The 25,846-nt window shown below is 41.8% G+C and overlaps 1 protein-coding gene across 22 annotated transcripts in view; it reads right to left on the minus strand.

The window, feature by feature from the left end:
• The window catches only part of JADE1 (jade family PHD finger 1), a 300,977-nt gene that overhangs the window by 225,472 nt on the left and 49,659 nt on the right, over nt 1-25,846 (minus strand). For 18 of the 22 annotated variants that reach the window (XR_008703416.1, XR_008703408.1, XR_008703422.1 and 15 more), the window contains exon 2: nt 15,675-15,806. The gene's annotated coding sequence lies outside the window, so the exon portion shown is untranslated. Of the gene's footprint in view, nt 1-6,341; nt 6,361-7,432; nt 9,448-14,174; nt 14,295-15,674; nt 15,807-17,882; nt 17,961-25,846 lie in introns of those variants that run through there. The other 4 variants (XM_055550174.1, XR_008703424.1, XR_008703413.1 and 1 more) reach the window with 4 other exon arrangements.

Genomic DNA, 25,846 nt, shown 5'->3' on the forward strand with positions numbered 1-25,846 from the left:
CCCAGTGATCTACTTCTAGGGAATCTTATATAAACCAAATTCTGGTTTGGCCACTGGACTTAGGCCCTTGGAGTTTTCTGCTACCTCAGGTGCAACTGAATGTAAAATTTTCTATCTGGAATTTCTGTGGCAATTAAAACCCTTAATTCTTTTTTCCCTTTGTACCTTTAGAGGCAATTAATGACTTGGCATTTGACCAATTTAAAAACAAACATTTCTTTCTATTGTGATGACAGATGTCATTTTTTAGCTCTCAGGTGCCAATGGGGATTGACCCTGATGGTCATAAGCAATAAAGTTTTCTATAGATACAATCTGATTTAGTGGAGGAGAATTTTCCATTCAGAAATTCCTTCTGATAAAAAATGACTAGAAAGAACTTATTTTTCATTTTACCAGTGAAACTGTCCTCATTCCAGGCCCCACCACACTGACATCTCTATTGTACTACCAACTCACCAAAGTGGTGACAGGAGCCGTGGGACTGAGCTGTGGTGGTGACTAAGTGAGCCCCATATGTCTGCAATTTTCCAAAGCCACCCCACAGTTGTATGGCAGCTTTACTCAGCCTCATGCGGTGGTCTGTCTGACCTCCTCACCACAGAGCAAGACAGGATTTTGTAGAACATTCTTTTTCAGTCTCTTCAAAGAGTACAAGCAAGGACACACAAAAACTAGAAACTGGTTTCTAGGAAATTTAACCTCTCAAAATACAGGTATTATCTAATGATATAGTCATTCACCAGCTGCTGCTGTATAAATCCAGTAAAAGATGAAGAAAACTAGGGACAAATTAGCACGGTACTTGGGACTAAGGATAAGATTATTAAAGTTACACATCAGCCTACACAAAGCAACAATTTTCTTTAAAAAAAAAAAAAAAAAAAAAGAGTTGCTAAGTGTCATTGTCCAGTGAGGCATTTATTTTCAAACTAAACCCAATTAAGAACCTGTGGCTGCTGGCCACAACTCTTACAGAAACCAGCATATACTTCTTCTGTGCCTCTGACAACCCACCCGTGATGAGTGCATAGGAGTCGTTGAATTGCATCTCACACTGTTTGCACTGAGATGACACCAAGCTTTAGAACTAACCATGGCTCTGCGGACAGGAGGTCAGACCTACTCTCCCTGGGTGGCTTGGTCTGCTCCTGCTGTCAGGACCTGCCCAGGGTTTCATCAGCATCACCTCTGACTCATACTCAGCATTCAATAGCAAGATGGAGTCGCCAACAATGAAGACCTGGCAGAGGGCCAACCTATTGGTACTAAAGTAAAGCCTGCCACAGTGCAGCAAGCTGGGCCAGACACTTTTGGGAAATGGCTGACAGCTGGATAAACAAGCAGCTCCATTTTTGGTGAGCTGCAGCGGAAGCAGAGATGACAGAATAAAGTCTTTAGGTATATGCTTCAGATGATTCTATGTTATGGGTGGAGGGTGAAAAAGCTGGCTTATAACTCAACGTTAAAAAAACTAAGATCATGGCATCTGGTCCCATTACTTAATGGCAAATACGTGGGGAAAAAATGGAAGGAGTGGCAGATTTTATTTTCTTTATCTCCAAAATCACTGTGGATGGTGACTGCAGCCATGAAATTAAAAGACTTGGAAGAACAGCTTTTTGGAAAAAAGCTTTCTTCTTCTTGAAAAAAAAGCTATGACAAACCTAGACAGCATATTAAAAAGCAGAGACATCACTTTGCAACAAAGGTCCATATAGTCAAAGCTATGTTTTTGTTTTTTTTTTTCAGTAGCCATGTATGGATGTGAGAGTTGGACCATAAAGAAGGCTGAATGTCAAATAATTGATGCTTTTGAACTGTGATGTTGGAGATGACTCTTGAGAGTCTATTGGACAGCAAGGAGATCAAAATAAACAATCCTAAAGGAAAACAACTCTGAATATTCACCAAAAGGACTGATGCTGAAGCTCCAATGCTTTGGCTACCAGATGCTAACGCTGACTCATTGGAAAAGATCCTGATGCTGCAAAAGATGGAAGGCAAAAGGAGAAGAGGGTGGCAGAGGATGAGATGGTTGGATGGCATCACCAACTCAATGGACATGAGTTTGAACAAACTCCAGGAGATGGTGAAGAACAGGGCAGCCTGGAGCACTGCAGTCCATGGGGTCAAAGAGAGTCTGATACGGCTTATCGACTGAACAACAAAAACAACGGGCTTCTAGAAAACAGCATCAGACAGGGACATCAACAGATGTCCAAGAAGGCACCGGCACCAGAAGGGAGAAAGAGGCTGAATGGCAAATCGTGTCAGCCCACAAAGCCAGTCATGGAAAAGAGTGAGAAAAGGCTGGTTAGATGCAGTCCCATTCAGAAATAGTAGGAGTCGCTGTGTATGCCCACTCTCACCACCCAAGCCACTTAGAACTGAATTCTGAACCCCACGGAGCAAGGAGAGATCCTTGTGTCAGTCAGGAATCTAGAGACTCAAGATAGAGAGGAGCTGCGGGTTTAACTCTGTGGTAGAGTGAAGTAGACAAGACTTGTAAAATTAGGCAATCAGAATATGTGTGTTTTTCTCCCCAACTCCCCTTCTCCCCACCTTACTCTCAGCCTGCATGCCTAAGAGTGAGTCACTTGTGGAACTTGGTTTAGGTTTTAAGGCAATTTGGGTTTTTGAGACATATTTAGCACAGATAAATTCAACGTAGCATCAGAAAGAATTCCCAATTTTTTCCTTTGTGTGGCTTTTCGGAACAACAGAATGAGCCAGGTATGGGCAAATAGCAGTCAGCTGAGATAAGCGGCTGTTCTGGGCACAGATGCCCTCGTGCCAGGAAAACAAGAACAAGCATGAGCCAGAAGCAGGAAAACCAAACCCACAAACACAACTCTTAACTTACAGCTGGGAGACAATACTTCCTTTTCTTAGACCCCAGGCTCTGCAAACTCCGACTCACAGGAGGGTGGGTGTGCAGTGGCCTGGTGAAGGTGGTCAGTGACGGGAGTAAAATTACAGCCTACTCTGCTGGCCCCTTGGCACCCCTGGGTCACTGCCAGGCCCATCCTGATCCCAAACCATGTGGAAAGTCAGCACATTTATATCGAATAGCAGGAGACTAGACCTGAAGAGGTTACCAGTGAAACACTTTCTGAAAAAAGAAAAATAACTATTTTTTAAGCATGAGTGAAAAAGAAAAAGTTGCTTTGTTGCTAATTGGAAAGCTCTGCTAGTATTGGCTTACTGAGGAAATGAGGACAGTCTGGTACACAGCTCTGACGACGTGGTAGTGACTGTCACTTTCCACGAAGGCCCATCACTGTACATTGGCGGCCCAAGAGTAAGCTGTTAAGCAAAAGATCTTATGTATTGGGTTTTGTCCGAGTTGGACCCACATGGGATAGGGAGGGGAGAAAAATGTTGGTACAACCCCAACTGTCAGATTATGGTTCAAAATCATTTTCTTAGAGATAGTGTGTCTACAGGAAAACTTTGAGTAAAGGCAAACCTAGACAGCAAATTAAAAACCAGAGACATCACTTTGCAAAGTCAAAGCTATGGCTTTTTCCAGTAGTCATGTATGGATAGGAGAGTTGGATCATGAAGAAGGCTGAGCTCCAAAGAATTGATGCCTTCGAACTGTGGTGCTGGAGAAGACTCTTGAGAGTCCCTTGGACAGCAAGGAGATTAAAATAATCAGTCCTAAAGGAAAACAACTCTGAATATTCACCAGAAGGACTAATACTGAAGTTCCAATGCTTTGGCCACCTGATGCCAAGAGCCAACTCATTGGAAAAGACCTTGATGCTGGGAAAGATTGAAGGCAAAAGGAGAAGAGGGTGGCAGAGGATGAGATGGTTGGATGGCATTACCGACTCAGTGGGCTTGAGTTTGAACAAACTCCAGGAGATGGTGAAGGACAGGGAAGCCTGGTAAGCTGCAGTTCACGGAGTCCACAGAGTTGGACACAACTTAGCGACTGAACAACAACAAAGGCAAATGAAAGGCTTGAGTCTAAAAACAGGCTTCCAAGAGTAGAAATAGGATACAGGAAGTGGAGAGGTGAAAAAATATATATATCAGCCAGGATGGAAAGAGTAGAGAGAGAAGTAGAAAGACTCCAGGGCAGAGACTCTCTAAGGAAAAGCTATGAGAGAACAGGATTGTGGCTTCCCAGCTTCATCTCAGTTATTGCCTCACAGCTCACTTAGTGTGTCGTGAGACAGGGCTCCCATGTGTTTTTTTCTACTCCCCCAAGCATGGAGAGGTGAGTGAACTATACACAGACTTCTTGCAGCTGTAACCTTAATAGCAGAAATATGTAAGATGGAGACAGAGGTGTTTGTATCTTTTTGTCGAGTTCTGATGCTTCACTTTACTTCTAGCCCAGACTTTCCTACTGTGTACCAATCAGGTCCACATCCATGGTCAGCTCTCAGTTCCTAGCACAGTGCACTGCATAGGTATGGGTACAAAAAATAATATTAGCTGAATGATGAATAAAATAGCCCAGTCCACCACAGAAAGCCTATCTTATCTTTCCTCCCTGATTCTGGTTCCTGGCCCATCATTATCTTCTAAGGAGGAGACAATTTACAAGGGGCTGTGTAATTACTGGGAACTCCAGTTGATGGAACAGACTGGCTTTGAGGGACTATGCAGTTGAATTGAATAATCTTTACTGACTGTGCCAGACCCTGAACTAGGCAATGAAGGTGTTCAGATGAATAAGACATCGTTCCTGTGGTTGAGGAGCTCACCATCAAAGGAGGGGACAGATGAATAAGTTGAAAATAACAATTCAATTTATTGAACTGAATCGAATACATCATAAAAATATGATGTATTGGGATACAAGTAAGAACCAGGGCTGCAGACCAAGGAAAAGGGGTACCTCACCTGAACGAGAAGGTGTTGGCCTCAGTCCCACAGAATAGAACTGCTCACAAGATAACTGTGCAGCTTGGGACTTGGGCTGATTTCAATGGCATCACCACCTCCAGCTGTCTCAGGTCTTATCTCCCTCTTTTCTCAGTGGCTCCTACTTTTGGTCTTTCCAACATGACACATGTTGTTTTTCAACTCTGCTATGCCCTCAAGCTGCTGGCTGAGCTTTTTTATCCTTTTACTGCCAAAGCACAGCCTATACTTTCCTGCATTTGCTTCCTACCTTGCCATTCTCCCTAACTCCAGTACTCTTGCCTGGAGAATCCCATGGACAGAGGAGCCTGGTAGGCTACAGTCCATGGGGTCACGAAGAGTCAGACACAACTGAGCGACTTCACTTTCACTTATTGGAGAAGGAAATGGCAACCCACTCCAGTGTTCTTGCCTGGAGAATCCCAGGGATGGAGGAGCCTGGTGGGCTGCCGTTTATGGGGTCGCACAGAGTCGGACACGACTGAGCGACTTAGCAGCAGCAGCTGCCATTCTCTACCTACCTTTGATGTGGCCTCCTTATCACCAAATCCAATAACCCTCACTCACTTTACACAGGGTTGACTCTGTTAACTACCACCCTACAAGTTGAAACTTTCATCTCTTTCAATTCAGTTGAGTTGTTCAGTCATGTCAGACTCTTTGCAACCCCATGGACTGCAGCATGCCAGGCCTCCCTGTCTATCACCAACTCCTGGAGTTTACTCAAACTCATGTCCATTGAGTCAGTGGTGCCATCCAACCATCTCATCCTCTGTCATCACCATCTCCTCCCACCTTCAATCTTTCCCAGCATCAGGGTCTTTTCAAATAAGTCAGTTCTTCACATCAGGTGGCCAAAGTATTCGAGTTTCAGCTTCAGCATCAGTCCTTCCAATGAACATTCAGGACTGATTTCCTTTAGGATGGACTGGTTGGATCTCCTTGCAGTCCAAGGGACTCTCAAGAGTCTTCTCCAACACCACTGTTTAAAAGCATCAATTCTTCGGCGCTCAGCTTTCTTTATAGTCCAACTCTCCCATCCATACATGACTACTGGAAAAAACCATAGCTTTGACTAGACTGACCTTTGTTGGCAAAGTAATGTCTCCGCTTTTTAATATGCTGTCTAGGTTGGTCATAACTTTTCTTCCAAGGAGCAAGTGTGTTTTAATATCATGGCTGCAATCACCATCTACAGTGATTTTGGAGCCCAAGAAAATAAAGTCTCTCACTATTTCCCCATCTATTTGCCATGAAGTGATGGAATCAGATGCCATGATCTTCGTTTTCTGAATGTTGAGTTTTAAGCCAACTTTTTCACTCTTCTCTTTCACTTTCATCAAGAGGCTTTTTAGTTCTTCTTCACTTTCTGCCATAAGGGTGGTGTCATCTGCATATCTGAGGTTATTGATATTTCTCTCAGCAATCTTGATTCCAGCTTGTACTTCATCCAGCCAGTGTTTCTCATGATGTATTCTGCATATAAGTTAAATAAGCACAGTGACAATATATAGCCTTGACGTACTCCTTTCCTGATTTGGAACCAGTCTGTTGTTCCATGTCCAGTTCTAACTGTTGCTTTCTGACCTGCATACAGATTTCTCAAGAGGCAGGTCACGTGGTCTGGTATTCCCATCTCTTTAAGAATTTTCATCTGCTTCGGTCTCTTCCCTTTGCTTCAATTGGTACCAATTCCCTTTCCTATCCCCCTACTGGGAGTGTTCCCCAGTGGACAGCCACAGGGACCTCACCTATGTCTAGAGCTCAAACTCCTCTCCATGCTGATGACACACATATCTTTTTCTCTAGTTCCAATCCTTCACTTTACTTCTAGCCCAGAATTTCCAAGTGCATAGCAATCAGGTCACATGCGTGGTCATCTCTGTCTCAGAGCATCTCTAGCACAATGCATTGCATAGGTATGGGCACAATAAATAGTATTAGCTGAACAATGAAGGAATGAATGATAAAAGAAATAAAGAGCCATACCCCACAGAAGGCCCTACCTTGACTTCCTTCCTGACTTCCTAGCTTATGGTTGTCTTCCAGGAAGTAGGCAATTTGTAGTTACAGAGGAGTCCCATGTACAAAGCCTGGTCATGGATCTTTGTATCCACAGAGAGAGTGGTATAGTTGTCTTATGCCCCCGCCAATCTCTTTTCAAGAACTCATTTTCTTTTTTGGTGAAATGGAACAAAAATTATCGGCCCTGTGGTAAGTATTATTACTCATAGTAACACTGTTCTGTCTTGTAGTTGATTGGCACCAGGACTAACACAGCCTCAACATGTCCTTTCCCATAATTTTTAACCCCAAAACAACAGCAACCACAACAATCATAGCACTTGCTATGTGCCAGGCACTGTGCTGGGGTAAGTATTATGTATGCATTATCTTTCTAAATCTTCTCAAAATTCCTATAAGGCAGAAAACATTTTATAGCAGAGGAAACAGAGGCTTAGGGAGGTTGAAGCGACTTGCTCAAGGTAACTGGCTCAGGGACATAGAAGTGAAAATATCCACTCTCAATCACTTCAGTACACAGCCCCTCAGGTCTACTGGATCCAATTCAAGAGGGCTTGAGTGGTTCACACCTACAAATCATTGAGTGACTGTACATGCTAAGCATTGTGGGACTCAAAGGTTTAAAAAGATCAAGTCCATGATCTCAAGGAGTTTATAGTCTAGCGGAAAAGCATCAAGATGAGACTGATGCCTAGAAAGTGAAATGAAACTCTCAGAAGAAAGGGTGGCATTCACACAAAGCACACACAGTTCAGTATTACAGGTCCCTGCCCTTGAAGATCCCAGCTGCTGGAGTTCTGCCTATGCAATGTTTCATATTTAGCTTCCCCTCCTCTTTGATCAGGCTCCTCTGTCTTTCTAAAGCTCATACTATACATATAATTTCCATTCAAATTCAAAATCTTTCCGATTATTGTAGTGAATGCAATGTTATTCAAGGATTTTTTTTCTAAAAGAGCACCTATCTGACATGCATTTTTAATTTTATGTGCAATATGCAAATGTCATCACTGTAGTTGTTAACCGCAGTGCAGGATTGCAATTAACTATGGAGCTGTGCATTTTAGTTATATGCTAATGCTAATGAGATTTTCATAAAGCAAGTCCAATTACCAGCCCTATTTTTTAGCTGCGAGAGCTAGTGCAAAGCAAAGGTGTTGACTTCCTTTGGAATAAATTACCCTTTGTCCTTGGCTCCTTCATCATATTCAATCATCCTAAAAAGTAACTCCTGCTACTTTGAATATTTTATCCTGCCTTGCTCTACAGTGCCATATTAATGGAGACTGTGGGCAAGATTGTTTAGAAACCAATTTACACTGCACAGGCAATAGGAAAACTTCCTCCCAATGTAAACTGCACTAGCAGAGGAGCAGAGCTTTGAATAAAGTAAACAGGACCTGAAGGAGACTAAAGACTCAGACAGTGAGTTAGCAAAAATAAACCACAAGAGAGCACATACATGATGTTATCGTGGAGTGAGGAAGTTGCACACTGTTAACGGGTATTTAAACTCAGATTTATGATCAGATGTGTTACTGGTTGATAACAACCTTAAAAGGATAGTTAGTCTTTCTTTCATTCATTCATTCCATTCATTCAAAACACAATTTTTGGGTTTCTGTGTGCCAGACACTGAACTAGGCACTGAAGGTTCAAATATGAATAGGACAGTGGTTGGGAGACTGAGGGAGTTAGAAGTGAAAGGAAACATTCATGTTCTGTATTGGTTGATTCTTTTACAAAAAGAAAATGTTTATGAATTACTTGGGCAATGAAAGAATGATTAAGCCTTTGGTGAGCTTATAGTCAAATAGAAGGACACTAACACATCAAGTAATTTTGCAGTCAAGTATGGTACATGTTATTAGACTTATTCAGAGAAGGACAAAATGAAGGAAAACGTTGGAAGGAGGAAAACAAGAAGTTGGAAGGCGGACAGGAAGTTTCACAAATGACAAGAAGTTTCTTGAACTGAGCCCTGAAGGTGAATGGTTATTTCTTATTAATAGAAGGATGGAGTGGCAAGTCAGTCCAGAAAAGAACAACAAAAAGAAAGTACAGATTTGAATGGGGAAGGAGGAGGGAGGAGGGTTCAGGATGGGGAACACATGTATACCTGTGGCGGATTCATTTTGATATTTGGCAAAACTAATACAGTTATGTAAAGTTTAAAAATAAAATAAAATTAAAAAAAAAAAAAGAAAGTGCAGATTTGAGAAATAGCACAGGTTACTGCAAGCAATGCAGGGTAACTGGAGGCACAGGGTGTGAGGTGGACAGAGGTGAAAGATGGCATCAGGATCAGCCACTGAGGGGTTTTAAGTAGGAGACTGAACAATCAGGTTTGCCTCTCAAAATTGCTACTTGGGCAGCAAAGCAGAAGGAGGTCAGGTGGGGGAGGTAAACCAGCTACCCCCATTTCCTTTTTGGCCAACTTTTGAAGAATCTTTTTTGAGAATCTTTTCTCGGTTCAACTCAGACTCTGAGACAAACAATCAGGTTATATTTTCCATCAAGAAGGTGTTTTCTGTGCCCCTGTGGAAAGAAATCACACAAAAGCCCTCTTTTTAATATTTTCAAAATATCAGGATGCAAAAAGAACGAAAGCTTGATGCTGCTGATGTGTAGTTTGAGTATCGTTTCTGCTCTGGATCAACTTTTAAACAAGGTAAAAGGAGCACAGAAACTAACTGCACAAGAGAAGAGAAAAGAGAGGATGATACAATTTTGCTAAAAACTGACCAGAATTACATATAGGTAATAGAGCAACGTTTTCTTCTTTTCATACTCAACACTCCCCTGCTCTCCCTCAACACCTATTAATATCATCTCTGTGAGGAAGAGGAAAGCCAGGAATTGGGAAAGGACAATGGAACATGGACTTTTCCAGAGGTAAGCTGATGGAAGCAGACTAATATATAATCAAGGTTGGGAAGAAGACAGAAGTTCTTTCAGTACCGTGGGCTTCCCTGGTAGCTCAGAGGGTAAAGAATCTGCCTGCATGTGGGAGACCTGGGTTAAATCCCTGGGTCAGGAAAATCCCCTGGAGAAAGGAAAGGCTACCCTCTCCAGTGTTCTTGCCTGGAGAATTCCATGGACAGAGGAGCCTGGCGGGCTATAGTCCATGGGGTTGCAAAGAGTTGGACACTACTGAGCTGAGTGATTAACACTTTTCAGCCTAAAAATAAAGTTATCTTAGCATAAAAAAATTTTAAACACGTCCTAAGAGTGTGGTTTGAGAATCTGAGAGAAGCATTATACCTGTGTGGATGAGAAATTTGAATGATTTAAAGAAGGTAAAAATGACTTACAGAAGTTCTAGCTACTCAGCCATTATATAAGCATCATTCTTAAAATATAACTGCAGGAGTTCCAGTGATCACATTCATATTTCCAGGAATCTGGATGGAGGAACAGACTAGAGGAACAGGGCAAAGGATATGTGCCCACTGTCTTTTAAAAAGCTTCCTAAATGCCTCCATACTACAATTCTACTTATATCTCATTGACCAGAAATTAGTTGTATTTCCACAGGATAAACAGATGGATAGGCCTCTAGCAGAAGAGTTTTATTCCACTGTAACAAGACCAGAAGATTAAACATCTCAGTACAGAGACAATAAATGTAGTGATGGGAAATTGAGTCATTTCCATCAGATTTCTTCTATTTTAATTAAAAATGAAGTAAAGTTATCTCCTGAGAATGACAGGGTAAGAATTAATGACAAGGAAGAAGTTTGAGCAAGCAGATAGAGGGTTCATCCAAGACTGGGGTTTTGCAAGGTAACTTCAATGCAAGAGTCAAGGGAATTTAGAATATGGACAATATATTCTGGATAGAAGGAAACTCAAGAAAGGAATGGCTGATGGATAGGCAGAAAGGACAGAGGAGAATTGAAATGAGTAAGCTGGAAGGATGTGAGAAGGTGGTCAGACAGGTAGTTGTCATTGCTATTTCAGAAAAGGAGAAGTTTCAGGTGATATTCAGGTCCAGGGTGAAGCTATGGCACCGAAAGACAGAGATAGAGTAGGGAATGGTCACTGAAAGATGAGGAGGTCAAATAATTGAATTGTCAATGGTTCGATAGTCCACACAGAAGGAGTCAGCAAAAAACCAAAAGAGAATAACATCAACATCATATTAATAGATATGAACTGTAAAGACATAGGAATCCTAATGTAGATTATTGATGGTCTAACCAATAGCCTTCCCTCATCCTTCATCGTTTTCTTTCTTTTTTTTTGGGGGGGGGTGACAGAGCCTCTGTTCCCCCACAGAGGCTATATACATGGGTTTATGATACATATCCAGCCAACAGGATTAGCAGGCACCATACTGGTGGTAGGGGTGTTACATACTGAATGTTTGTGTTCTCTCAAAATTTGTATGTATAATTCTAACATCCCCTCCACCACCATCACCATGTATTAGGAAGTGAAGCCTCTTGGAGGTAATTAAGTCAAGAAGGTAGACACTTTCAAATGAGGTTAGTGCTCTTATAAGAAAAAAAAAATGTGATTGAGAGAAATTTTCTCTCAGCCACATAAGGAAATAACAAGATTCAACTGTCTGCAAATCAGGAAGTGATTTCACCAGATACTGGGTCTGCCAGTGCTTTGATCCTGGACTTTCCAGCCTCCAGAATTGTGAGAAATAAACGCTTGTTGTTTACGCCGCCCAGTCTATGGTATTCTGACAGTCTGAACCGGCTAAGACGGTGCGCTTCTGAGAAAAGAATTTTTCCCTGTTAAGAAACTGTAGATGAGGAGACACTGCCCTTTGTATCTTTGGATATTGTAGGTAAGCCAAATAACAATATTTAGAAATATCAGGTGCTAATCCCTGGAATTTATACATGTGAGTTTTTATGGGCAAAGAATCTTTGCAGATATGATGAAGGCTAGGACATGAAAAGGGGAGATGATCCTGAATTATCCAGGTGGGCCCTAAATGCGATCACACATGTCCCAATTTTAAGAAAGAGGCAGAAAGGAATTTGATACAGAAGAGAAAGAAAGACACACACAGAAGAAAAGGCGATGTGAAGATGAAGGCAGAGACTGGAGTAATGCAGCCACAAGCCATGGGATAGTGACAGCCACCAGAAGCTGGAAGAGGCAAGGAACAGATTCACACCTAGAGCATGTGGAGGGAAGATGGCCCTGCCAACACCTTGATTTCAGCTCAGTGATACTGATTTCAGATTTCTGGCCTCCAACAAGTGAGAGAATAAATTATCATAGCTTAAGCCACCAAGTCGATGACAATTTGTTACAGCCATAGGAAATTCATACTGAAATAGCTGTGAGGGATGTCATATTTGGAGTTATGGCAGCCATCTTGTGACCATGAAGAAACAAGTTAAAGGATAAACATGTGGAAGAAGACAAAGTAGAAATATGGAAAGAGTTGCTGAATTAGCCAGAATTAGATTTCTTATAATGTGAGATTATGAATTTCCTTTGTAACTCTATACATTCATTAGTATGAGTCTATCCAAAAGGATGGGGGCAGTCATGGTTGGGAAGCTGCAGTTGAGTAACAAGGAAGGGACTTGCCCCGCTTTTCAACCCTGAGAATACACGTAAAATTCCACATAAAAACGTGGAAAATGGACAGCTCCCATTTGAATGGGAAGCAGAACTGATAACTCAGGGGAGAGCCAGAAAATGTCTAGGGAAGAGGAAGGCATAGGGGCATTTGTTAATTACACAGCAGACTTTTTAGAGGACAGTTAAAGTGTTTAGGAAAAAGGGGAGGAGTGGAAAATGTTCTTAGAAAAGGATTATGTGAATCAGTACAGAGCATTATTGTAATAAGATTATATATAGAGTATAGATAGAGTGGAGAATAGGGAGAGACTCACACTTTGGACAGTGACCAAAGAAAATAGGTATAAAGCTTATCCAGCCCCAGGGCTGCCAAGAAAATGTTTCTACCAATACTGAGGCCAAAGTGCTCTTTAAACTTAAGCGTTCAGAAAGTTTTTCTGTGGAGTTTGTCAAACATTCCCAGGCCCCAGATCCTTACACAGCAGATCTTGGCAGGGCCCAGAAATCTGCATTAGTCGTGAACATCCCACATGATTCAACTGCAATTGATCTAGGACTACACTCTGTCCTGAGCAGTGGCTTTCAAATGTCTCTCACTATAATCTACATTAGAAATAAATGTAGCATAAGGCACGTGCACGTACACACACACAAGGTGAAACAATCTGGCTTAAGATCATAGAATTTCTTTTTACATAAAGCTGATGGCTGGTGTCCCTGGTCAAGTAAGTGACTCTTGTGGGTGGCATTCCTTCCAATGACGACTCAGGGAGCCAGGCTGCTTCACACTGTGGCTCTGACATCTTGTGGCTGCAAGGTGGCCCTGGTGTCATCCACCAGATATGTGGAAGGAAGAAAGTGGGGCGCCTATGTGGGCGAGTTCCACGTGCCATAGAGCACCCTGGATGTGCTACCACAGCCAGACCTCAGTCACCTGGCTGGTTGTAAGGGAGACTGGGAGAGCAGGCGGAGCTCCCAGTAAGCACTGTCAGATTCTCCACTTTTGACTAAAAGCAAAGGCTCACAAAATAATACTTACTCCTACCACATGCAATGTCCTCTGATATTTTTCTGTTTTGTTCTGTTTCATTCCATTTTCTTTATTTTTAAAAATGCCAGCCTCCCCAACTAACATGTTCTACTAAACCATCTACCATTTAAGAAGCATTGTCCCGGAGCCTGTCTGCATTTGTCCAAAAGGGGGTGGGTGGCCCCACGATTTGAGGAGCTGTGTTTCCTCTGAGTACATTCGGGACCCGTCCCCCCACCAGTCAGGCACTCAGCATGTGTTCAGTAAGGGGTCACTGTTATTGCTCCCATGACTTAGTGGTGAAAAGGAGGGAATACAGAAAAAATACAACAGCTCCTCTTCCCTGAAGTTGTACAATTTTACAATTAAGCATAAAACGGTCTCTTGGGTATTTTGGGTTAAGACTTCAGAACTGAAACTTGTCACTGGTGTAAGATGCAGGAGGAAAAAGGGAGGGAAATTGTCTATAAATTAAGGGAGGACAGAGAGATGTTCAGCTCACTTACTATGTGGTTGGCTTTCTCCCCACAGTCACATAAGCCACAATTCACAAGTTCACAATGTTAAGTTCACCGGGTTTGAAGTGTCAGAAACCCCAAACTGTAGAGGTTTTCCTAGAGGTTTCTTACTCTTTCCAATCTAGATTGACTAGATGATTAGTTTTTGGATAAATGACCCTCATCTATATTTCAGAAGCTTCAAGTTAGGAGATGGGGCAGGAAAGTGAGCCTAACTCCAACTCCTCCACCAGCACCTGCAGTATTCCTGCCCTTCCTGCTGTCTCAGACCTTGGTTTGATCTGGGAGGAGAAAAGGAAGAGAAAAGAGGATTGGGAAAAGGTGGGGAGAATGGGAAATGGAAGGGAGAGAGAGGGTAGAAGAGAGGAGAAGGGGCATTGGGGAAGCCTACTTCAGAGCAATTTTTACTGGCTGAAGAGAAAGCAGTGTAAACTACTCTTCACTTCTTTTCCCACCTTAAGCATGGATTTAGGAACAAACAACCAGAGGATGCAGGAAATTTCAGAATTCACTGAGTTTTCTGAGAAATGAAAAGTACCTGAGGAAAATGCTAAATGTCATTCAAGCATCATAGAATAAAGACAGCTCATTCTAGACATGTTAATATGAGGACTGAAAATTAGAAAGAGGCAGCTGTTGGGAAAGTCCATGAGGGGTGCTAAGCCAGACAAGAGACCTGGAGCCGCTCACAGACCATCCTTTCTCTGGGGTAACTTCAGCCCTCAGAGGGTCTGTACAGGTGAGACTAGAGTCCATCTTTCTATTTTTAATTCACAGTGTGGAGATAAGAGTTAAATATAAAGCAGATTAAGACTTCCCTTAAATCTCCTCTCCAAAAGAAAAACTGGAATTAATCTACAGGGGACTACTCTGTGGATGGCTCAGTACCATCATTTTCTAAGAATAAAATTAGAAGCAGAAAACTGTGTCCTTATCCTTTGACATCCAAGAATTATTGCCATCAAAGTACTACAGCCCATGAAATTACTTTCCAGGTTATACTCATTATATTGAGCATTTTCATTCTGTAGACCTGTGGTTTTAATGGAAAAGAAAAAAAGAAAAAAAAGAAACCCTCACTTCATAAGACAACTGTTCCCATATACTGGTCCATTAATGGGTTGCTAATGCATGTGGAAATCATTATAAAATCACAAATGCTGAACTGAGAAGCAGATTTCAAACACTGATAGGCCTGGGCTTGTTGTGGAAGTTTGGACCGTGAGAGCGTTGGATTCAGATAAGTGCACCTTAGCCTATATTCCCTACACCCTGCAGCTAAAGCGGCACTCAATTGCAGGCTGTGATTTTTTTTTTTTAACTTTTAATCACATTATATATTACCTTTATGGATTAGACATTACACAGGACGCTAACCTGGCTGCTAGAGTCTTCCTCAGTGGTTGTGTTAAGCAGATAACACAGATGCAGCAGAACAATGAGATTAAGTGTGAGGGCTCTGGAGCAGGGGGCCTGGGTTTGAATCTGAGCCCCACCAATGACTCACTGTGTGACCTTGGGCAAGTTGCTTAATCTCTCTGTGCCCAAGTTGCCATTTGTGTAGAGGGAAGATAATAATAGTCCATGCCTCAAGTAAGGATTAATTGAGAAAATGTATGCAAAGAACTAAATCAGTTCCTGGCATTGTGGAGAGCACTCACCAGCAGCTGGGGTTTATCAGTTTCATGGTTCTGGAGATGCAAGAGAAATGAATGTGGAATGGTTGTGCACTCTGGTGGTGTAGTCCAAACTGCTGAGGTACATAGAGTCCTCATGACATCTCAGGCCTTGTCCTGTAAAGGAAGAAAAACCAGTCGACTTTCACTGATGGTCTTCTGTGTATCCAAAGTCACTGTAATGCACTGGGCCTTGCGTGGCATGTAATGCCTCAGTGTGTGCATTTAGAGCCGTCCAGCAAGTCATGGGGGCTTCCCAGTGGCACTAGTCGTAAAAATCCCACCAGCCAATGCAGGAGACGTAAGAGACTCAGGTTTAATCCCTGGGTCGGAAGATCCCCTAGAGGAGGAAATGGCAACCCACTCCACCATTCTTGCCTGGGGAATCCCATGGACAGAGAAACCTGGCAGGCTACAATCCACGGGGTCACAGAGTCAGACACGACTGAAGCGACTCAGCATGCACACACCGGAAGTCATGATGCTTTTCTGAACAATTCTCTCTGTGTGGTGCTTTCAGAGACACAGAAGAATTATAAAGAAGGTAAAACTCTGTCCATGGTATAGATGAAGACTGTGCTTAGTTGCTCAGTTGTGTCTGACTCTTTGTGACCCCATGGACTGTAACCCTCCAGGCTCTTCTGTCCCCAGGCAAGAATACTGGAATGGGTTGCCATGCCCTCCTCCAGGGGATCTTCCCAACGCAGGGATTGAACCAGGGTCTTCTGCACTGCAGGCGTCTGAGCCACAAGGAAAGTCCATTATATAAAGACTGGTTAGAGAGATTCCGTATAACTAGGAAATATAGCAAACTCTTTATGGGGCCTAATATGAGAAGCAACTTTATGTATGAAGAGCAACTTGGATGCAAAGGTGGGTAAGAACCGATCTTTGCTTTCAACTTTGCAATCAGCAGAAGGATAGAGTTAAGACATAAGGCTGAGAGAGTTACGTCTATCAAAGCAGAACAAACTGATTGTTACAGAGTCTCTGAAGAGGAAACGACAAAGACGACACACACTAATGAAATTCTCAAATGTGTTCTATTGCTAATCGGAGAGCAGCACACACTAATTCATTTCACAAATACTTATCTATCATTTTCCAAGAACAATTCTTAGTGTTGGGGTTGTGTCACTGACATTCTAATGGACAAAAAGACAATTAACAAAACAAAGTTCCAAAGTACATCTGTACATACATACACACACACACACACACAGAGAATATGTTAAAGTGTGAGTATTGTACAGAAAATAAAGTGGGGTCAAGTGTTGAGGAGTGATGAGGAACGAGATGCTTTGTGACAAGTGGCTAACTGTGAGGTAAAGATAAAACATGCAAAAGAAATTAGAGAAGGTAAGATGTGGATATGGGCTGAAAGCACTGTGGGAAAATTTTGAGGCCTGGGAAGGACACCGTAGAAGGAGTGGGGAGCTGGTCCTTCCAGGCCTGGGACAGGGAGAGCAGAGTGCAGCCAGAGGAGAGGCGGGGGCAGCCTGGAGGCATGGGCACCAGCAGGCAGGATGGGTGGGAGCAGATTACCATGGGCCTGGTAGGGGGCCACGGGGACTGTAAGGTGTAAGTGTCAAGAGCTCCTGCAAACTGCCTGGGAAACACACCAGCAGTTTTAGTTTCACATCAGCTGGTGAATGGGGACCAGAGCCTCAGGACCACGTTGAGGCCTGGAGATATCAGAGCACCTTCTCTTTCTCTCATCACTGTATTATTAAGAAGCTCAAAAACGCCTCTCTCCATGTGATAGAGAAAAGGCCATCTGCAGCCTCACGTCCGCATCCTCTGTGCTGGTCGTGTGCGGGAGCTGCGTGCTCCCAGCGCCAGCTTATGCTCTGTTTCAAGGAAGCCTGAGCATCACTTCGGCACTTCGGCCAGTGGTGGGGGGCATTATACGCGGAGTGATGAACACATAGAGAAGAGGATGTCTCCAAAGGAGAGGAAGCTGGGGTGGGGAAATGTCCATCAACAGGGCTGCACTTCCATGCCTGGGCCTTAGTTTTCCTGCCTCTTCCTTCAAGGACACAGAGACTGGCTTCAGTAGCCTTCCCTGTCCCCCTGAGGTTGCAGCCTCAAATTTCTATGGGTCATGCAATCAAACAAAGATATCTTTTAAAAATACATATAAGCATGAAAACAACTTTGAATGAGAGTTTAAGGAGGACCATTCATTCATACCTTGAGCTATCTGGGGATATTCAGAGGCCTTTTGTAATAATTATGTCTCTGTTTCTGTGGGTTGAGTTGGCTGAAATCCTAAAGGGGACAAAATAGTCTGTATGAAGTAAATATAATTCCTTAATGTAAAATCAAAAGGTCAGGTATATCAGATGAGTTTGCCTTACTTGGAGACTTGAAGGAGGCAGTTTAATTCAGGGTATGTGTAAAATACGTTATTCTTTTTTTTGGTAATCAGATCAGCCTAAAAGTCAGCATTTCTGACATGCAGACTCTCTCCAATGACTAGCTCCCTAGAAAGCCCATAACTTTCCTTGAACTGACCTATTTTGTTTCAATAACCAGCACATTCTATGCCCCATTGATGTAAAACTGCTATTTAGAAGTTTGTTAATTCACTTACTGTATTTAACAAATATACTGAGCACCCAATATGCGCTAAGTACAATGCCAGGTGCTAGGGATTCAGAGGAGGACAAGACAGGTAAGCCATTGCCCTCCTATATGGAAGGTATAAGCCACAGTTCTTCAGCCTTCTTAGATGGGCTTCTCTAAACTCCAGCTGAGAAATTCTGCCTCTAAGAGCTGTGTTGTCATTAGTTCTCTTTTAGACACTGCATCCTATTTCAGCAATGAAGTCATTAATCACAGAGCAGGGAAATATTCCGTGATTCATATTTTCAGAATATTATAAAACATTTATAAAACCAGAATATAAGGTGAATATTGTGAATAAGCAAAAGCAGCTTTGAAATTCCCTGTAAGACGGTACCAAGCTGGAAACCAACACATGCTCAGTCAGTTCAGTCACTCAGTCATACCTAACTCTTTGCCACCCCATAGACTGCAACACTGGAGAAGGCAATGGGACCCCACTCCAGAACTGTTGCCTGGGAAATCCCATGGATGGAGGAGCCTGGTAGGCTACAGTCCATGGGGTTGCTAAGAGTCAGACATGACTGAGCGACTTCACTTTCACTTTTCACTTTCATGCATTGGAGAAGGAAATGGCAACCCACTCCAGTGTTCTTGCCTGGAGAATCCCAGGGACAGAGGAGCCAGGTGGGCTTCCGTCTATGAGGTCGCAGAGAGTCGGACACGACTGACGCGACTTAGCAGCAGCAGCAGACTGCAACACGCCAGGCTTCCCTGTCCATCACCAACTCCTGGAGCTTGCTCAAACCCACATCCATCTAGTTGGTGATGCCATTCAACCATCTCATCCTCTGTCGTCCCCCAAGACACGCTATATCTGAGTAAATCTAACTTAGTGTTTTCTCTGACTTTGGTTAGACACTAAAGTAAATGGTTGACTTTCATTTAGGGGCAATATTGTTGATAAAAACAACATATCTTTAAAACACAAGAACTGCATTCAGCATCTGGTAACTGGGGACTGATTGAGAGAACAGTAGATCAGTGTGTAGGCTGATTTGAAATAGTAATGAATGAGTTCTGTTTGCTTCTAATAATTCTAATGGCAATACAGCTCTCAATCATCAAGTCAAAGGCATCCATGGCATCAGAAGTCTGAAAGCAGCCTCACCCCCTGCCCCTCAGTCCATGTACTCCACTATTCAGGGGAGAAAAACTGAGGGTTCCTTCATCCACGAGGAGGATGAAGACATGCTGAGAGGGCCATTGGACCCAAAGAGGCCTGGGTTAGATCAAGGGCAATGTGCAGAATATGAACTTGGAGCCTGGACTGCCAGCCATCAGCAGTAAGATGCTGTTACAAAGTCCACAAACTAAAGAAGAGAAGTCACGTCTCAGTCGAGGTCAGCAAAGACCAGAGAACACTTGGACAAGACCTGTAACTTTGGTCTTCCCTGAGTAGAAGGATGGTGAAGGGAAGAATACTACTGGTGTCCAAGTATGTGACCAAAGAGACTAAGTAAAAAACTAGAAGTGACTGAGTTAATTTTAAATAACAAAGTTTACATTGCCTACCAAAAATGAGGGCTTGAGACCTAAGTTGTGTTCAGTTATAGAAAAAACAAAGTCACATTTCTATGTATATAAATGGTCTACACATTGTAAGTCAGCTACACCTGTCTCGCAGGTCCGTCTCTCTAACACAACCTCAGTAAGTAGAATGTCAGAAAGAATCACCAGTACAATTTAAATGGTTGCTCTTATGTATTGAGAGAAATATATACTGAGCTTTCATAAATTAAATGCATGAGGACTCCATCTCCCCGTGCTCTTTGTTCCTCATTCCAACGGCTCTCATAAAAGTAGGCTCAAAGAACACAACAGTCTTCTTGGATACACAGCATCGCAGTGTATATCCACCAATACTCACATCCAAACTCACCAAGCACAGGAGAAATGAGAAATTTCATTTATTTATGCTTAATATCCTTCTGGGTTTTAATGAGACTAAATTCTTTTATCACTTGGAATCTAGGCATTTCTTACTTTAAAAGCTATTCTAGGACTTCCCTGGTGGTCCAGTGGCTGGGACTCCACACTCCCAATGCAAGGGGCCCAGGGTTCGATCCCTAGTCAGGGAACTAGATACCACACGGTGCAACTAAGAGTTCGTATACTACAACTAAAGATCCTACCTGCTGCAACTAAGACACGGCACAGCCAAATGGCCGAGTGATTAAATGAATAAATAAGTAAATGAATATTTTTTTAAATTAAAAAATAAAAGCTACTCTAGAATTATATTCCATTCTGTCTTATTATCCATTATTAAATAGGGCCCAGATATACTGTAAATGGGCTTCCCAGGTGGTGCAGTGGTAAAGAAGCCACCTGCCAACACAGAAGACACAAGAGACCCAGGGTTCAATCCCTGGGTTGGGAAGATTCCCTGGAGGAGGAAATAGCACCCAACTCCAATATTCTTGCCTGGAAAATCCCATGGACAGAGGAGCCTGGCAGGCTCTAGTTCATGGGGTCACAAAGAGTAGGACACAACTTAGCAACTAAACAACAACAATACTTCTAAGCTAGACTGGTCAACAGGAACTGGGGCAGGTTATATATTCATATGAATTAAGAATAGTTATATATTCTTAATATGAATTGATATGATAGACATATGGAAATTTAGTCAGATAATATGATATTGAAACATACCCAATGCTGAAATCCTAGGATTTCTAGGCTAAACACACAGCATAACTACAGTTAACATCTTTAGGGATAAAAGAACATTGATTCTGTTATGGGAAATAGCATCATGTTTTGCCATCCTTGGTTCAGTTCTCCAAAATGTTACTTTTAAGAAGCCCCCGCTTATAAAGGTGGGATGGACCTGGTGTTGGGCTGATGGAAACAGATTTTTCTTCTACCTTGTTGTGAAGAACTATTCAGTTAGGTAGGGTAGGAGACGAAAACCATTAGTGCTGCCCAGGGCAGAGCGGAGTAAGACGATTAAAAGGTAGAAACTGAGAACAAATCTATTACAGACAGGCAATTAGCTTTGGAGATCAGTGTCTCAGAGTCATCTTTACCGCATAAAGGCAGCTTCTCCTGGTGACCGGGACATAGTTGCACAGCTGTGCAGGCCTTGAAGGCCTAAGGAGAGACAGTGAGTGGAGGCAAGAATGTCTACGGAGATCCCAGTGCCCAGCAAGCACATCTCTGTTCACATGTGCTGGCAGGCTGCCCAGAAGGCATCAGCCCAGCTGTTGGATCTGGTGGCAGTCTGTTTAACTCCACCATATGGGGAGCAAAATCTTAGCTGTCCAATCAGTGAGGCATTTTCCAGGCAAAAGCTCTAATAAGCATTTGGTTCAGTGGTCATTGCAAATCAGGAAGGGCTGAAGGAATGGCAGGCAGATACATCTACCTTCTCAAGAAGGAAAGCTAGTTTGGATGTTTTATGGCTAGTGACACTATGATAGCTGAAACTGGCATCATAGCTATTAGCTAAGAATCTCTAAATCATATGTATTACAAAATTCTAGAGTTGAAGGAGACTTTAGAGATTGTCCAGTTTTGGAAAAAATTAGAAGCTAAGGGTTTAACAGTTTATCAAAATTACACGGGTATTTCACAGTAAAGCCATGACAAAACCCCAAATGGCCTGACTGCAAATTCAGGGATCTTTTCATTATACTGAACAACTTTTTGAAATAAATAAGACATCTCTCACTTGTTACTGTCCAGTCATCATCACTTCCTTCCCCTAAGTATCTAAAAAGGGTCTTTCTAAGTGTAAATATCTGGAAAACTTTTGCAGGTTTTGTTTAGAAAGCTTTTGCTTGCTACCAACATCCTTTTAACATTCTGTGACATTTTCCTAAATATATTTATTTTTCTAGCTGCAGAGATAAAAATGATAATGATTCAAAAGTTATAGAAATGAAAAAAAAATTTTTAGTAATTCCTAGCCTTTAGAGTCAGCCACAAAGAAGTTAATGTAATCCTTCCAGATATTTACGTATATAATATATAGATATATACACAATTTATATTTTACAATTATATAAATATATATTACAAATATATACACAAATACATATAAAATGTGATATGGTATATAATATGTGAGTTGTCAACAATTAAATGCAGCAGGACAGGCAGAATGAACCATATTATAAAGCTTTTGTTATCTGAGGAAAAGCACACTATCCCTACTTGGTGTAGAGGAGATGGATTACTGAACATCTCAAGAGTGATATTTCTTACCCAGAGAAAATATAGCCAGGCCTTTGACCATAAAGTCTAGACCTTCTTCACCAAAACTCTCTTGTGCCCTCACTCCTCACTATCCTACTGGTAACATATTTTATGTTTCTCAAGCCCAAGGAAGAGAATCTAAGCTCAGATCAAGGCTGCCTATTTGGAGAGCAAGAAGGCAGAAGAACCCAACCTTTGGGAGAGGGAGGAGGGAGCACTGGCTTCCAGAAGACAGTAAGCTGAACCTTTCTAAACTGCTAAGTTCCAAGAGCTGATAGCAACTATAGCAGTGAAGTGTGTGCCTAGGCAGGCCGGGGACTTGGCATCCTGAGAGGGAGGCTCAGTAAAGATATCAGTGCCCAAGCAGCAGCATGGACAGCGAGATGTTGCCAGAGGAGTTGCCCGCCCACAAATACATTCCGTGGGCAGGAAGACCAAGCTCTCAAAGAGAAACTCCACTGACTGATAACCAGGGACTTCATCCCCATTTATCTTTGACCAATAGAGCCTAAGAGAGTTCTTTTATGATCCCAAATGAGTGAAAGGGGCTCCCTTCAAAATGACTGAGAACAGACTCCCCAACAATCATGATGGAAGGGACTGAGTCTTATTGAAATAGAATTGGAACAAGAGTGGTATGTTAACACTCTTTTGCCTTTGAGCTGTGGAGCAAATCAAACATGTAACACATATATGATATGATTTCATGTGATATTATTTACATATCAGGATACCCAAGGATGAAAAAATTATTTCATTATATTTGCACACCTACCTTATATTAAATATGAAGATTTAGTCAAGAGAGATTAAATACTTAAAAAATTTTTAAACCAAAATCTCAAAAGAAATTTTATGAAACTATATATATATAATATATACATATATATATATATATATATAAGCTAGGGATCTGAGAGACTTTCCTACAGTTTATATCAAAAAAATATAGAAGTGATACAAGGAAAGATGGGTATGTTTGATATATAAAAATATTTAAAATTTTGTTTTAAAAAAGGCATACAATTGATAAAGTTTAAAAGTAAATGCTAGGTTAGGGAAAAATTGGCATGGACATGTCTAATAAGGGGCTAATCTCAGTAAAATGCAAAAACTCCCACAAATTAGTAAGAAAAAGATAAGCAATTGTAACAGACATAAAAGCAAATAATATGAATAGAAAACTCACAGATGAGCAAATGCAAATGATGATGAAATCCATAAAAAAGATGCTGTATTTCACTAGTTGCCAGGGAAATATAAATTTAAAAAACAATGATATATTCCTCCTCACTCATTAAATAGGCATTTTTTTAGAAAGGGATACTCTAACACATTGGTAAAATTTAAATACACTCAAATATTCTCTAACCCAGAAATCCCACTTCTAGTAAATCAACACCAGCAAAATCTGAACTCTCTCTTTGATGGCACAGAAGTAAAGAAAGATTCCTTAAACAACACACAGGAAAAAACATGAAACATAAAGGAAAACATTGATAAATTGGCTATATTAATGTTTACTTCTACATGCCAAAGGATGTCTTAAACACATTTAAAATAAAAGTCTTAAACTGGCAGAAGACAGCTGACATTCATATAATGATCAAAAGATTAATGTCAAGAAATACTTGTTTTATGTGGAAAGTGAAAGTGTTAGTCACTCAGCTGTGTCCCATTCTTTGTGATCCCAAGGACAATACCCCAACAGGCTCCTCAGCCCATGGAATTCTCCAGGCAAGAATACTGGAATGGGTAGCCATTCCTTTCTCCAGGGGATCCTCCTGACCTAGGGATAGAACCCAGGTCTCACACACTGCAGGCAGATTCTTTACAGTGTGAACCACCAGGGAAGCTTTGTTTTATATATATATGTAACTGCCAATATTCAATAATTTTGAATTACAAAAATGGCAATTTCATGTGATTCAACCTAATACAAAGAATTCTTCCAAATCAATTTTAAAAAGACCATCAACCTAAGAGAAAAAAAAATTGGACAAAGGATATGAATTCACAAATGAGGAAAACTAAATGGCCAATAAATGTTTGAAAATATGCTTATATCACTAGAAACATGGGAAATAAAAACTATGATGAAGGGCTTCCCTGATGCCTCAGTGGTAAAGAATCCACCTGCCAATGCAATTTCTGATCCACGAAGATCCCACATGCTGTGGAGCAATTAAGGCAGCGTGCCACAACTACTGAGCCTGTGCTCTAGAGCCCAGGAGCCACAACTACTAAGCCCACACACCCTAGAGCCCATGCTTCACAACAAGAGAAGCCACCGCAACAAGAAACCTGTTCACCACAACTGGAGAGTAGCCCCTGTTTTCCACAACTGGAGAAAGCCTATCTGCAGCAACCAAGACCCAGCACAGCCGAAAATAAATAAAGTTATAAAAAAGAAAAACTATGATGAGATATTTCTCCCGGCAATCTTGATTCCAGCTTGTGTTTCTTCCAGTCCAGCGTTTCTCATGATGTACTCTGCATAGAAGTTAAATAAACAGGGTGACAATATACAGCCTTGACGAACTCCTTTTCCTTTTTGGAACCAGTCTGTTGTTCCATGTCCAGTTCTAACTGTTGCTTCCTGACTTGCATACAGATTTCTCAAGAGGCAGATCAGGTGGTCTGGTATTCCCATCTCTTTCAGAATTGTCCACAGTTTATTGTGATCCACACAGTCAAAGGCTTTGGCATAGTCAATAAAGCAGCAATAGATGTCTTTCTGGAACTCTCTTGCTTTTTCTATGATCCAGAGGATGTTGGCAATTTGATCTCTGGTTCCTCTGCCTTTTCTAAAACCAGCTTGAACATCAGGAAGTTCACGGTTCACATATTGCTAAAGCCTGGCTTGGAGAATTTTGAGCATTACTTTACTAGCGTGTGAGATGAGTGCAATTGTGCGGTAGTTTGAGCATTCTTTGGCATTGCCTTTCTTTGGGATTGGAATGAAAACTGACCTTTTCCAGTCCTGTGGCCACTGCTGAGTTTTCCAAATTTGCTGGCATATTGAGTGCAGCACTTTCACAGCATCATCTTTCAGGATTTGGAATAGCTCAACTGGAATTCCATCACCTCCACTAGCTTTGTTCGTAGTGATGCTTTCTAAGGCCCACTGGACTTCACATTCCAGGATGTCTGGCTCTAGGTCAGTGATCACACCATCGTGATTATCTGGGTCGTGAAGGTATTTTTTGTAGAGTTCTTATGTGTATTCTTGCCATCTCTTAATATCTTCTGTTTATGCAGATGACAACACCCTTATGGCAGAAAGTGAAGAGGAACTAAAAAGCCTCTTGATGAAAGTGAAA

Source organism: Bubalus kerabau, chromosome 16 (genome assembly GCF_029407905.1).
Source record: "Bubalus kerabau isolate K-KA32 ecotype Philippines breed swamp buffalo chromosome 16, PCC_UOA_SB_1v2, whole genome shotgun sequence".
Classification (NCBI taxonomy): domain Eukaryota; kingdom Metazoa; phylum Chordata; class Mammalia; order Artiodactyla; family Bovidae; genus Bubalus; species Bubalus kerabau.